We start from the raw sequence: 12,975 nt of genomic DNA, 5'->3' as shown, positions 1-12,975 counted from the left end.
TGTTCCTGACAGGAGCTGTGTCTGTGCCCTCCGTGTGCGAGTGTGTGTGATGAATAATGCATGGGTGTTCATTAAGCAGAGTGTGTGTGGTGTGTGTGTGTGTGTGTGCTCCCTTCCTCGCGCTGTGCCGCACCGCCTGCCTTGTGGCTGCCATCTGGATTCACGCCATCGACTGCCAGCCTTCAGAGCCCCAGTTCCAGCAAACATGGGGAGAGAGGGGGAGGGGGAGACAGAAAGAGAGAGAGAGAGAGAGAGAGAGAGAGAGAGAGGAGACGTCAACTTAACCATTTCTAAGTGACGCGGTGTGTAGAGTGAAGAGGTGGCATGAGGAGAATCAAAAGGATGCACTAAACTGGATCGGAAAGTTGTTTATTAAATCACATTCGGAATATTTGCAATATACTAAATGACTTGCCAGTTATCCCATATGTAAAGCAGTACTTAGGCACCGGTCGTACACACTCCTCTACAAATAAAGCAGCCACGTGACTTGGAACATCTCCTGTGTGTATCCGCAGTATCCACCGATGCAGAGATGTCTACTAGCACAGCATGAACTATCCCACCGCCTGAGGTCTGGGTGGGATACATTCAAATAGAGCGCTGTACCATAACATGTGTAGAGGTTAGTAGTAACTATACTGCAGGGCAGGGGACTTACTGGATGGGGGGAGAGGGTAGGGGACTTACTGGATGGAGGGAGAGGGTAGGGGACTTACTGAATGGGGGGAGAGGGTAGGGGACTTACTGGATGGGGGGAGAGGGTAGGGGACTTACTGGATGGGGGAGAGGGTAGGGGACTTACTGGATGGGGAGAGGGTATGGGACTTACTGGATGGGGGGAGAGGGTAGGGGACTTACTGGATGGGGGGAGAGGGCAGGGGACTTACTGGATGGGGGGAGAGGGTAGGGGACTTACTGGATGGGGGGAGAGGGTAGGGGACTTACTGGATGGGGGGAGAGGGTAGGGGACTTACTGGATGGGGGGAGAGGGTAGGGGACTTACTGGATGGAGGGAGAGGGCAGGGGACTTACTGGATGGAGGGAGAGGGTAGGGGACTTACTGGATGGGGGGAGAGGGCAGGGGACTTACTGGATGGAGGGAGAGGGCAGGGGACTTACTGGATGGAGGGAGAGGGCAGGGGACTTACTGGATGGGGGGAGAGGGTAGGGGAGGGGCCTTAGTTTGATGGCTTCAGCATGAAGACATTTTACAACATAACACAATTAGGAATTACAACAAGGCTTTAAATAGCGACCCACTACACCACACTATAGACTATTATAGCCCATACGGTGCTCTCCGTTTCAATGGGCTTTGATAAACGTGTGATCTTCAGAGAAACACATGACAGTGTGTTGCTTTCCAACCAGTCCTGTTCCATGATGTAATTTCTCTTTCTCGCTTTCCAACCAGTCAGCTTCCCCCGGTTATGACGACAGTCTATGGTAGTAGATTACCCATGACCGCCAAACCAGAGAATGGCTATAAAACATTATTAAGGGTGGATGGTGGGCACACCAATAAATCTCACACATCACACGTCGACCTCCTGGTGCTCGCTGATCCTGCACTGCATGCGCTCACACTGTAGACCGCTCCTCTGAGGAGGTCTGCTACCGTTGGACCATGCAGCACCGTGGTCGGTCACCATGCAGCACCGTGGTCGGTCACCATGCAGCACCGCAGTCGGTCACCATGCAGCACCGCGGTCGGTCACCATGCAGCACCGCGGTCGGTCACCATGTAGCACCGCAGTCGGTCACCATGCAGCACCGCGGTCGGTCACCATGCAGCACCTCGGTCGGTCACCATGCAGCACCGCGGTCGGTCACCATGCAGCACCTCGGTCGGTCACCATGCAGCACCTCGGTCGGTCACCATGCAGCACCGCGGTCGGTCACCATGCAGCACCTCGGTCGGTCACCATGCAGCACCGCGGTCGGTCTGAGACTATACTGAGGTGCAGAGGAGAAATAGAAAGAGCGGCTGTTATTTCCTGGATACCGCGTTCTATTGTGGGACACAATCGGATTATTTCGCTTTTGTCAGCATTTTGTGTTTCACTGAGGATACGAGGCCTTTGTATATCTGTGTTTCTCTTCATCTCCAGAGTTGTAGCATGTCAAGTTGAACCTCCAGCTCCATCTCTCTGGGACAAAAACACACTTGCTTCCTTTTGATTATCGAGCCCTTTGTATGAATCAACCACAGAGGTTGAATCGTGACATTTCTTTTGCCAGTGGGCACATTCTCCCATTAACCTTTTACTGCAGTGGCCTAAATCAGAGTCACACAGAGTGTTTCTTGGTAGTATTAAACAAATCACTTTGAAACAACACATGGTTAGGGCCTTAATAAAGAAGACCCCTGTACCATGTCAGATATAGAGTTGAAATGAATTACATTTTGAGTTTGCATCCCAATATTTCACTTAATATAAATCACAGATGACTGAAATATATAAAAAAAAACATTTGACATAGAAACACTGGACTTTCGGAATCTTAAAAAAAAAAAAAAGTTTATTCATTATGAAACATATGAATAACATTCCACCCATGAGGCCACTAGGTCATTTGACTACAGGAAAGAGGCTACACTATCTGCCTGCCTGTAGCACAGCCAGGTCTGAGACACATAGCAGGGAGTGAGTCAGAGTGACAGAGCCGGTTGGCAGGGTTGGTGGCTGGCAGAGACGGTGTGAGGAGTAAATGTGTGGGTGGGTGTCTGTGGGCCGCTTCATTAACACTCCTGCTGTTGAAGGTACAGCTATACACAACATTCCTCTGGTGAAATGTTCACCTCCTGCTCTCTCCTCCAGCTGTCTACTGCTGCTGCAGCTCCCCCCACCCCCCACGCACTGCCCCCTCTCCTCCCTACTGCTGCTGCAGCTCCCCCCACGCACCGCCCCCTCTCCTCCCTACTGCTGCTGCAGCTCCCCCCCCACGCATCGCCCCCTCTCCTCCCTACTGCTGCTGCAGCTCCCCCCCCACGCACTACCCCCTCTCCTCCCTACTGCTGCTGCAGCTCCCCCCCACGCACCGCCCCCTCTCCTCCCTACTGCTGCTGCAGCTCCCCCCACGCACTGCCCCCTCTCCTCCCTACTGCTGCTGCAGCTCCCCCCCCACGCACTGCCCCTCTCCTCCCTACTGCTGCTGCAGCCCCCCCCACGCACCGCCCCCTCTCCTCCCTACTGCTGCTGCAGCTCCCCCCACGCACTGCCCCCTCTCCTCCCTACTGCTGCTGCAGCTCCACCCCCACGCACTGCCCCCTCTCCTCCCTACTGCTGCTGCAGCTCCCCCCACGCACCGCCCCCTCTCCTCCCTACTGCTGCTGCAGCTCCCCCCCCCCACGCACTGCCCCCTCTCCTCCCTACTGCTGCTGCAGCTCCCCCCCACGCACTGCCCCCTCTCCTCCCTACTGCTGCTGCAGCTCCCCCCACGCACTGCCCCCTCTCCTCCCTACTGCTGCTGCAGCTCCCCCCCCACGCACTGCCCCCTCTCCTCCCTACTGCTGCTGCAGCTCCCCCCACGCACCGCCCCCTCTCCTCCCTACTGCTGCTGCAGCTCCCCCCCCACCCACTGCCCCCTCTCCTCCCTACTGCTGCTGCAGCTCCCCCCCACGCACTGCCCCCTCTCCTCCCTACTGCTGCTGCAGCCCCCCCCACGCACCGCCCCCTCTCCTCCCTACTGCTGCTGCAGCTCCCCCCACGCACTGCCCCTCTCCTCCCTACTGCTGCTGCAGCTCCACCCCCACGCACTGCCCCCTCTCCTCCCTACTGCTGCTGCAGCTCCCCCCACGCACCGCCCCCTCTCCTCCCTACTGCTGCTGCAGCTCCACCCCCACGCACTGCCCCCTCTCCTCCCTACTGCTGCTGCAGCTCCCCACCCCCACGCACTGCCCCCTCTCCTCCCTACTGCTGCTGCAGCTCCCCCCACGCACTGCCCCCTCTCCTCCCTACTGCTGCTGCAGCTCCCCCCACGCACTGCCCCCTCTCCTCCCTACTGCTGCTGCAGCTCCCCCCACGCACCGCCCCCTCTCCTCCCTACTGCTGCTGCAGCTCCACCCCCACGCACTGCCCCCTCTCCTCCCTACTGCTGCTGCAGCTCCTCACCCCACGCACTGCCCCTCTCCTCCCTACTGCTGCTGCAGCCCCCCACGCACTGCCCCCTCTCCTCCCTACTGCTGCTGCAGCTCCCCCCCCACGCACTGCCCCCTCTCCTCCCTACTGCTGCTGCAGCTCCCCCCACACACTGCCCCCTCTCCTCCCTACTGCTGCTGCAGCTCCCCCCACGCGCTGCCCCCTCTCCTCCCTACTGCTGCTGCAGCTCCCCACCCCCACGCAATGCCCCCTCTCCTCCCTACTGCTGCTGCAGCCCCCCACGCACTGCCCCCTCTCCTCCCTACTGCTGCTGCAGCTCCCCACCCCCACGCACTGCCCCCTCTCCTCCCTACTGCTGCTGCAGCTCCCCCCACGCACCGCCCCCTCTCCTCCCTACTGCTGCTGCAGCTCCACCCCCCACGCACTGCCCCCTCTCCCCTACTGCTGCTGCAGCTCCCCACCCCCACGCACTGCCCCCTCTCCTCCCTACTGCTGCTGCAGCTCCCCCCACGCACTGCCCCCTCTCCTCCCTACTGCTGCTGCAGCTCCCCCCACACACTGCCCCAACTCCTCCCTACTGCTGCTGCAGCTCCCCCCACGCACCGCCCCTCTCCTCCCTACTGCTGCTGCAGCTCCCCCCCACGCACTGCCCCCTCTCCTCCCTACTGCTGCTGCAGCTCCCCCCCACGCACTGCCCCCTCTCCTCCCTACTGCTGCTGCAGCTCCCCCCCCACGCACTGCCCCCTCTCCTCCCTACTGCTGCTGCAGCTCCACCCCCACGCACTGCCCCCTCTCCTCCCTACTGCTGCTGCAGCTCCCCACCCCCACGCACTGCCCCCTCTCCTCCCTACTGCTGCTGCAACTCAACCCCCACGCACTGCCCCTCTCCTCCCTACTGCTGCTGCAGCTCCCCCCACGCACTGCCCCCTCTCCTCCCTACTGCCTCCTATGAAATGGCAAGGAGGTGGGCACAAAGGAATGTGTGTATGGGTGTGTTTGTATGCATGTGCTTGTGTATTGTACATCCCTGTGTGTGCGTGTGTGTGCGCGGGTGCGTGTACATCCCTGTGTGTGTATAACCTAACCAAAGAGCGGCATGGTAATAATGAAGCTCCTTAAAAGGAGTTAGCCAGCTGGGAGAGTGTCCATCTGGAGGGGGGCTGCAGGTCACAGTAATCTGGCACTGCCCGTTCCCACCATAACGATCTCACCGCTGAGCAGGTGGGCTGCAGGGAGAAAAGTTTGAATACATCTTCAACTTTCCAGGAGGAGGCTACTGATCCATAGAGGTATATGAACAGTGTTGGTACGTAGATGGAGAAAGGGATTTATTCGACACATTTATCCACATCCTTAACACCTGTGTACGGTTAAGTAGATCCACACGGCAGACATTATTTGGTTGAATGAGTGACTGTGAAACTGTACTCACATCATAATGACACGTTAGTCACCACTAGTACATCGACTTTCAGTGTCAACAAGATCTCACAGTCTCGGGTCTTGACGTCCTTGGACAAACGTCTATTTTTGACTAGTAAACTGACTTCCTCTCCCGACGTCCTGTATTTAGACACACAGCTCCCCTCCCACATGAGCTCCAGACGATTTAGGCTCACAGAAACAACTCTACGGTTAAGGCATTCACTCTGACTGGGTTAAGGTTTGGGATAGGGTTATAACAGAAAGGGTTAAGTTCAGGCATTCATTTCCGATTGGTTATCAGTACAGGCATTAACTGCGATTGGTTAAGTTAAGGAGTAAGGTTTAGGATAGGGTTAATTAAGTTCAGGCATTCTCCCTGGTTCCTGTTTCTACTACGGTGAAGTAGTATCCAGAGCTCAATAGCATGGCTATTATAAGAAATCTAGCTCTTATCATTCCACAGATGGATAATGAACTTGTAGATTGTTTGTGTGTGTGCGTGCGTGCGTGCGTGCGTGTGTGTGTATGTGTGTGTGTGTGTGTGTGTGTGTGTGTGTGTGTGTGTGTGTGTGTGTGTGTGTGTGTGTGTGTGTGTGTGTGTGTGTGTGTGTGTGTGTGTGTGTGTGTGCGTGTGTGTGTGTGTGTACACTTGTGTGCGAGTGCTCCTGTTTTAACTCAAGAGGACAGGCTGTACTTGGCTCCATGGTGACGAAGGATGCTTGGTTATCTCTACCTGGCACCCTTATCACATCAGCGCATGTGACACCTTTCAGTAACCCCCTCTCCATCTCCATCTCTCCCCTCCCCTCTCTTCATCACCAGGGTTCAGACCTGTGTGTGACAGCAAAGAAGAGAAGAGACACAGCAATGGAGGGAAAAAATAAGAGAGAAAAAGTAGGGAGAGGAGAGAAAGGGAGACAGGAAAGCTAAAGCGATAGATAGAAATAGAGTGAGAGAGAGAGAGAGGGAGAGCGAGAGTGAGAGAGAGAGAGAGGGAGAGAGAGAGAGAGAGAGAGAGAGAGAGAGAGAGAGAGAGAGAGAGAGAGAGAGAGAGAGAGAGAGAGAGAGGGGGAACAGAAGTGTGAATGGGCATCATGGCTGGCAGGCCTCCTGGCCAGGAGCCACTGGGGGATTGTGGGTGTCCCTCTGCCAGCTGGCAGGTCGTTCCTCCCATCTGTGGAGGTGCGGAGAGTGTGCAGTAATCTCAATAAGAGCGTGGCTCAGCCCAGGACAGATTTAAAGGGATATGGCCAGCTGGCCGGGCAGGTCTGAGCCAGGCAGAGCAGGAAAGGACTGGGCAGAGTGCGGCTAGCCTGCCGGCATTAGCAGTCCATACCACCACCTCCACCACAGATCCTCTCAGCTACTGCCACAGCTGACTAACTTGCTGCCAGCTACAGCTGGAGGCAGCTAATGCCATGCCAACACTCTTCTGGATCATCATAAAACAAAAGCAGAGCTTGGGAGATTCTTTTGTCAAGGTATGGGGAAAAAGCCGTTTGTACTCAGCTTCTGTTAACCCTATAGACTCACACAGTTTTATAATACGAAAATAACTGCAACTATCCTGAACCATTTTAGAGCTCTCTCGCTCTCCCTCCCTCTCTCTCTCTCTGTCTCGCTCTCCAAGAGTGAGCCTGGGATTGAGAGAATCAGCACAATGAATAGGTTTAGCTCACCTCAGCCACAGAGATGAGCTGGCCTTTAGGCAGGGGTTAGAGATCTGTCTGTCCTCAGGGTGGCTCCTGCTGCTGCAGATGGCCAGTAATCAGAGGCCAGGCTGGCCCAGGCAGGCCACACACAGCTGGGCAGCAGCAGCAGCATCAGCAGCCAGGAGGCCTTGGGAGCCAGGTGAGAGAGGAGGGGATGTTAGGGAGAGAGAAAGAGAGGGATTCAGGTTAACAGCTGTGGCCTGCCCCTGGCGAGCACACACACACACGCACGCACACACACACACGCACACGCGCGCACACACACACACACGCACGCACGCACGCTCACACACACACGCACGCACGCACACACACACACGCGCGCACACACACACACGCACGCACACACACACACACACACACACACACACACACACACACACACACACACACACACACACACACACACACACACACACACACACACACACACACACACACACACACACACACACACACACACACACACACACACACACACACACACACACACACACACACACACACACGTATAGAGACATACATAGATTCACACAAGCACCCCTCCACACCTTCAGCAATCTAGAGGAACCAGGAGCGATTTAACTCCACACACGTGTGTGGAGGGAGGGGAGGGGAGGGTGTATGAGGCTGGGGGGAGGGAGGGAGAGGAGGTATGAGGCTGGGGGGGGAGTGAGTATGAGGCTGGGGGAGAGACAGGGGGAGCAGGAGGAGGAGAGGGGGTGTTTACCGCTGTTTAAAAGGCAGTGGATGCTGGGAGATTAATAAACAGGAGGTAATAGCAGAAGGATTCTATATTTATTTTTTATCTTAAATGGTGCTTGTTTGTCAGACTGGATGAATATTGACTGTGAAATTGGGATCAGGGGCGACACATGCCAGTGCTCTGCCTTATCTCTGGGATGCAGGCAGCCAGAGGGGCGTTATCGCGCCGCCACAGGAGCGTGCCAGCACTCCAGCGCTCTCAAAGCCGCCACATTCCCTTTGTATCAGTCTGGAGAAGCCTGTTTACCTTTCAGTGGCTTGATATTCCTATTAGAGCTGCTTCTATTTACTTGTTTCCTCTCTACCATGTGCAGCCTCTCATCTCTCTCTCTGACCTTCCCTCGTACCACAGGGTGGCTTATTTGGCTCTGTCTCTCAGGGGACAAATATATTCTCTCTCTCTCTCTCTCTCTCTCTCTCTCTCTCTCTCTCTCTCTCTACGTCTGTGTCTCGCTCTCTCTGCGTCTCTCTGTCACTATCTCTTTGTCTCTGTCTCTCTCTCTACGTCTGTCTGTCTCTCTCTCTCTCTCTGTCTCTCTCTGTACGTCTGTCTGTCTCTCTCTCTCTGTGTGTGCCTCTGTCTCTCTCTCTGTCTCTCTCTCTCTCTGCTGACAGATCAAACAGCAATGTGACTTTTAAAACTCATAGTCATCGCCATCCATCAACCTCCACCTCCTCCCTTTGTCAAAGCCTGTTAGAATCTATTAGAAAACAACACAATTCACAACCAGAGGTGACATTTTAAAGGAAAGCTTCACTTCACAACAGATATGCAGATTTCAACCCTATAAAAGGGATCTTATCTTCACAGAGAGGAGACTCGTGCCCAACACACAACACAGTGAGTGCTCTCTCCCCAGAGAATGGACCAGGCTCTTTCAACACAGTGCCCTCTCCAGAGAATGGACCAGGCTCTTTCAACACAGTGCCCTCTCCAGAGAATGGACCAGGCTCTTTCAACACAGTGCCCTCTCCAGAGAATGGACCAGACTCTTTCAACACAGTGCCCTCTCCAGAGAATGGACCAGGCTCTTTCAACACAGTGCCCTCTCCAGAGAATGGACCGGGACCTTTTATGGGCCGACCCCAGGCCCCAAGAGAGTGACCACAGAGCACACAGCCCCAGGACAGGCTCACCAGGGGGGCTTTGAGCATCTCTCTGTCTCGCCATCACTACATTCCCCTGCCCTTTGAACCAAAACAGAGAGGGAAGAAGAGAGAGCGAGGGATACAGAGGCAAAAACAAGCGTGTGTGGAATTAAAATAAAAGTGAGAGAGAAACAAGCATAGGGAAAGAGAGAGGCAAAGATAAAGAGCATGATAGAAAACAAGTGAAAAGGAGGGAGAAAGAGCGCTCAATAAAATATCTATCAGGGAGAGGATGAAAAAGCAACACTGGCCTTTTAGTTCATTTTTGCCTGTAATTGAATAAGGCGGATAGGACTGGGACTGCCTTTAAATGTGCATTGAAAAAGGGTGTGTAGTGTGTGTGTGTGTGTGTGTTGCACTCTCCACATATCCTCTTCAAGTCCCCAGAGGGAAGGGCGCTCAGATTCCTTGGGCGACGTTTTCCTCTCCTCTCGCTGCCAACTCTGTAGCTGTTGTTTTTATCAGCCTCCTTCACAGGGCTTGGCTCAGGGCACAAGGGATAAGGCAAACAAACACATGGGCAGCGCTTAGCAACCCAGATCAGAGTGCCTGTGAGGGGTCTGATAACCAGAAAGGCACAAGTGGGGGGGCGCCTACCCGTGCACGGGCTCAGGAGGGGCAAAGCTGCCACTGGACAGAAGAGGATCTGGGACTGGTGGATGGAGCCATAGAGACCCTGTTGGACTGGACTGACATCCAGGAGATACTCTGACCCCAAACCCGGACCCATAGGGTCTCGAAGCACAACAGTCCAATATCATTCCATGCTGCAATAAGTCATTTCCATTTCAATTCAGTCAATTCAGGAAGTCAACTGAGTTTAAATGGAAATGACCCCAACACTTGTACAGCAGGTTACATACCGCACATCCTCAGTCCAGATGTTTTGCCCTTCACACCCATCCGTCACCTCAGCAGGTGGCACCAGACAGACGGTGTGAACTTCCTTCAGGACAGGGGACACCGCTATCTGCTGAAGTGGCATTGTTGCCATGCAGAGTGTGCTGCACATGTGCAGTATCACCTGCCAAAACACGGCCATCTGTCGGCCATCGTTCCCCGGCTTGATGCCAGAGTGTTCCCGTGGAGAGGAAAAGAGAAACACATAGGCATATGTGAGATGAACCTCAGGAACTGTATATTATAGGAACTGTATAACTCTACTGTCTGCTGTTTATCTTCCCCTCCCCCTGTTCCTCAGTATTGTGTATCACACTAAGTATCATGATCTCAAAATGTTTATGAAACCTATGCTCATACTACAGCCCATTAAGATGTAACCTTTGTCTACAAGAGACAACCTCATTGCTGGGTACATAGTGTGCCTTGATTTGCCCGCCTGCCGGCCTCTGTCTGTCTGTCTGTCCGTCCGCCCATCTGTCTGTCCACCCATCTGTCTGTCCGTCCGTCCGCTTGTCTGTCTCTGTCCGTCCGTCTGTCTCTGTTCGTCTGTCTCTGTCCGTCTGTCTCTGTCCGTCTGTCTCATCCGTCTGTCTCTGTCCGTCTGTCTCTGTCCGTCTGTCTCTGTTCGTCTGTCTCTGTCCGTCTGTCTCTGTCCGTCTGTCTCTGTCCGTCTGTCTCTGTTCGTCTGTCTCTGTCCGTCTGTCTCTGTCCGTCTGTCTCTGTTCGTCTGTCTCTGTCCGTCTGTCTCTGTTCGTCTGTCTCTGTCCGTCTGTCTCTGTCCGTCTGTCTCTGTTCGTCTGTCTCTGTCCGTCTGTCTCTGTCCGTCTGTCTCTGTCCGTCTGTCTCTGTTCGTCTGTCTCTGTCTGTTTGTCTCTGTTCGTATGTCTCTGTCCGTCTGTCTCTCTCTGTCCGTCCGTCTCTGTCCGTCCGTTTGTCTCTGTCCGTCTGTCTCTGTCTATCTGCCAGGCATAGGGGGCATGTTGTCCCAACTTGTGTCCTCTGCTGGGCGGGCAGAGCGGGGGGGGGTGTGTCTCTAGCACAGCTGGTCCTGGCCAGGGGGAGAGGGAGAGAGGAGGGAGAGCCCCTTGAACAGGTGGCCATTTCTACGAGGCAGGACCTGGGAGAGGAGAGCAGCCCCAGCTCTACTTCCTGCTTGGCGGCTTGGCTGGCCGTGGGGCTGCAGCAGACGGCCCTGTCTGAGGGCCAGAACCTCCACAGACCTCACTCTCTCTCTCCTTGACAGCACACACATCATGCAGGCACAGAGAAGAGTGGAGGAGAAAAGAGAAAGAGAGGATGGACGTGAAGGGGAAGGCTGAGGGAGGTTATGGTGAGATGCAATCTTCTGTCACAGAGCTACTACTGGGGCAAGGGGAGTCTTTTGACCCCATAGTTCACCATCATATGTCTGTGCAACTACTTTAATAAGAAACAAAGCCATTTACTATAATGAATGTGCTTCATCTCTGTTAAGCCTTTCAACGAAAGCACTTTACCCCTCCTTTATCATCGTGTTATTAATGAGATCAAGGTCTCATCTCTCCCTTCCTCATAGTGTTGTTGTTTACAGATAGGATCACCTTCCTTCTAATTGCCCTTGTCGGCTCCACTTCAAGGCTCTCACAGAAGGAGACAGTGTGCAGTGCACATTATGGACCTCTGGCTCATATATCCTACACTGCAATATTTAAACCTCCTCTCCAAAAATCAATACAATGAGATGGTCTTTGGCTTCATTTCTTATTTCAGTATTGATTAGTGTTACAGTTATGTGCGCAATGTCAGGCCAATTAAGGAGAGTTAATAGATTTTTTCCCCCACACAGGATGGATTGAATTGGATTATGCAAAGCAGATCAAAAAGGACTCCCTAGCCTCACCTCTATGTCTAAAATACTGTTTTTAATGAGAAGGAGGGTACTACAAAGCAAATACACGCACCACCACTCCTGCTACTATAACCCACTGTAGTGTTATTGCCTCTGTTTTAAATGTAATGCTTATTAATAATATCCACAGAGAGGTGCCAATACAAATCTAAAACACTGGCTTTCATATGTAGTAATAATGTTAAATAGCAAACACATCGTAACATAGCATATTTCAATAGACTAGTAATAGTAGCCTTAAGACAACTCCTACTGTGGGTGCAGCTGAGTTCCTAGTGGATAAAAGTCATTTGTAATATACTAAAAAGGTAGGGTTGCAAAGCTTCCGGTAAATTACCAAAGTTACCAGAATATACAGTAATGTTGGCAATTCCATCTATGGCAATCTATCCTTAATTTGGTCGTTTATACTGGAATAACTTTCAAAAAATGTATTCATAAATAGTATACATGTTTTATGTCTGTGTTCATATTGTCCATGAGTTTCTAATAGATAGACTGTATAGTTCGAGAGAAAATAGCCTAATTAATGAAAAAAGCATGTGAGCATTATTTTCTAATAACTCTGCAACTCTTCCAACTATCGACTTTTCTTCACAACTACCACCAGTTTGACACCAAAACATTAACAACAAATACAGAGACGTAGTAAAATAAATACAACTGTGTAAAATAAATATAAAGGATATTATCAAAGACAGAACAGCATGAAGGCTAAAACTGCTTCTCCAATGGAAATCCCCGATGTTATGGCGACGTTCGCTGGCTAAACTCAAGCGTAGAAACACCTCATCGGGTCTAACGGTCGTCTCGCGCCTTAGATATAAAGTTGTTTTTTGACAAAAATTAAAATGAGTCAATTTGTCACTAACGAGGGTGGAGTAATAACATGTTCAACTACTTAAGACATTAGCTCGAATCTAGGTTGTGCCTTTAGATTCGGCAAAAATTAACAACTAAGGAAGAATTGTTCACTTCTCTCAATTACTTCTCAAACCCCACACTCTGGCCTAATCTGTTTCGCAAG

The 12,975-nt window shown here is 52.8% G+C and overlaps 1 long non-coding RNA gene across 1 annotated transcript; it reads right to left on the bottom strand.

The window, feature by feature from the left end:
* Positions 1 to 914: 914 nt before the first annotated feature.
* LOC127907428 (uncharacterized) lies at positions 915 to 12,975 on the bottom strand. Its single transcript, XR_008064397.1, has 3 exons — positions 10,021 to 12,975; positions 7,211 to 7,370; positions 915 to 1,959 (listed from the first exon to the last, which is right to left on the bottom strand). It is a non-coding gene; the product is annotated as an uncharacterized LOC127907428 (long non-coding RNA).

This window comes from Oncorhynchus keta, chromosome 14 (assembly GCF_023373465.1).
Source record: "Oncorhynchus keta strain PuntledgeMale-10-30-2019 chromosome 14, Oket_V2, whole genome shotgun sequence".
Taxonomy (NCBI): domain Eukaryota; kingdom Metazoa; phylum Chordata; class Actinopteri; order Salmoniformes; family Salmonidae; genus Oncorhynchus; species Oncorhynchus keta.
Note: the sequence above shows the minus strand (reverse complement) of the source record. Positions and strands in the feature narration are given on the sequence as shown.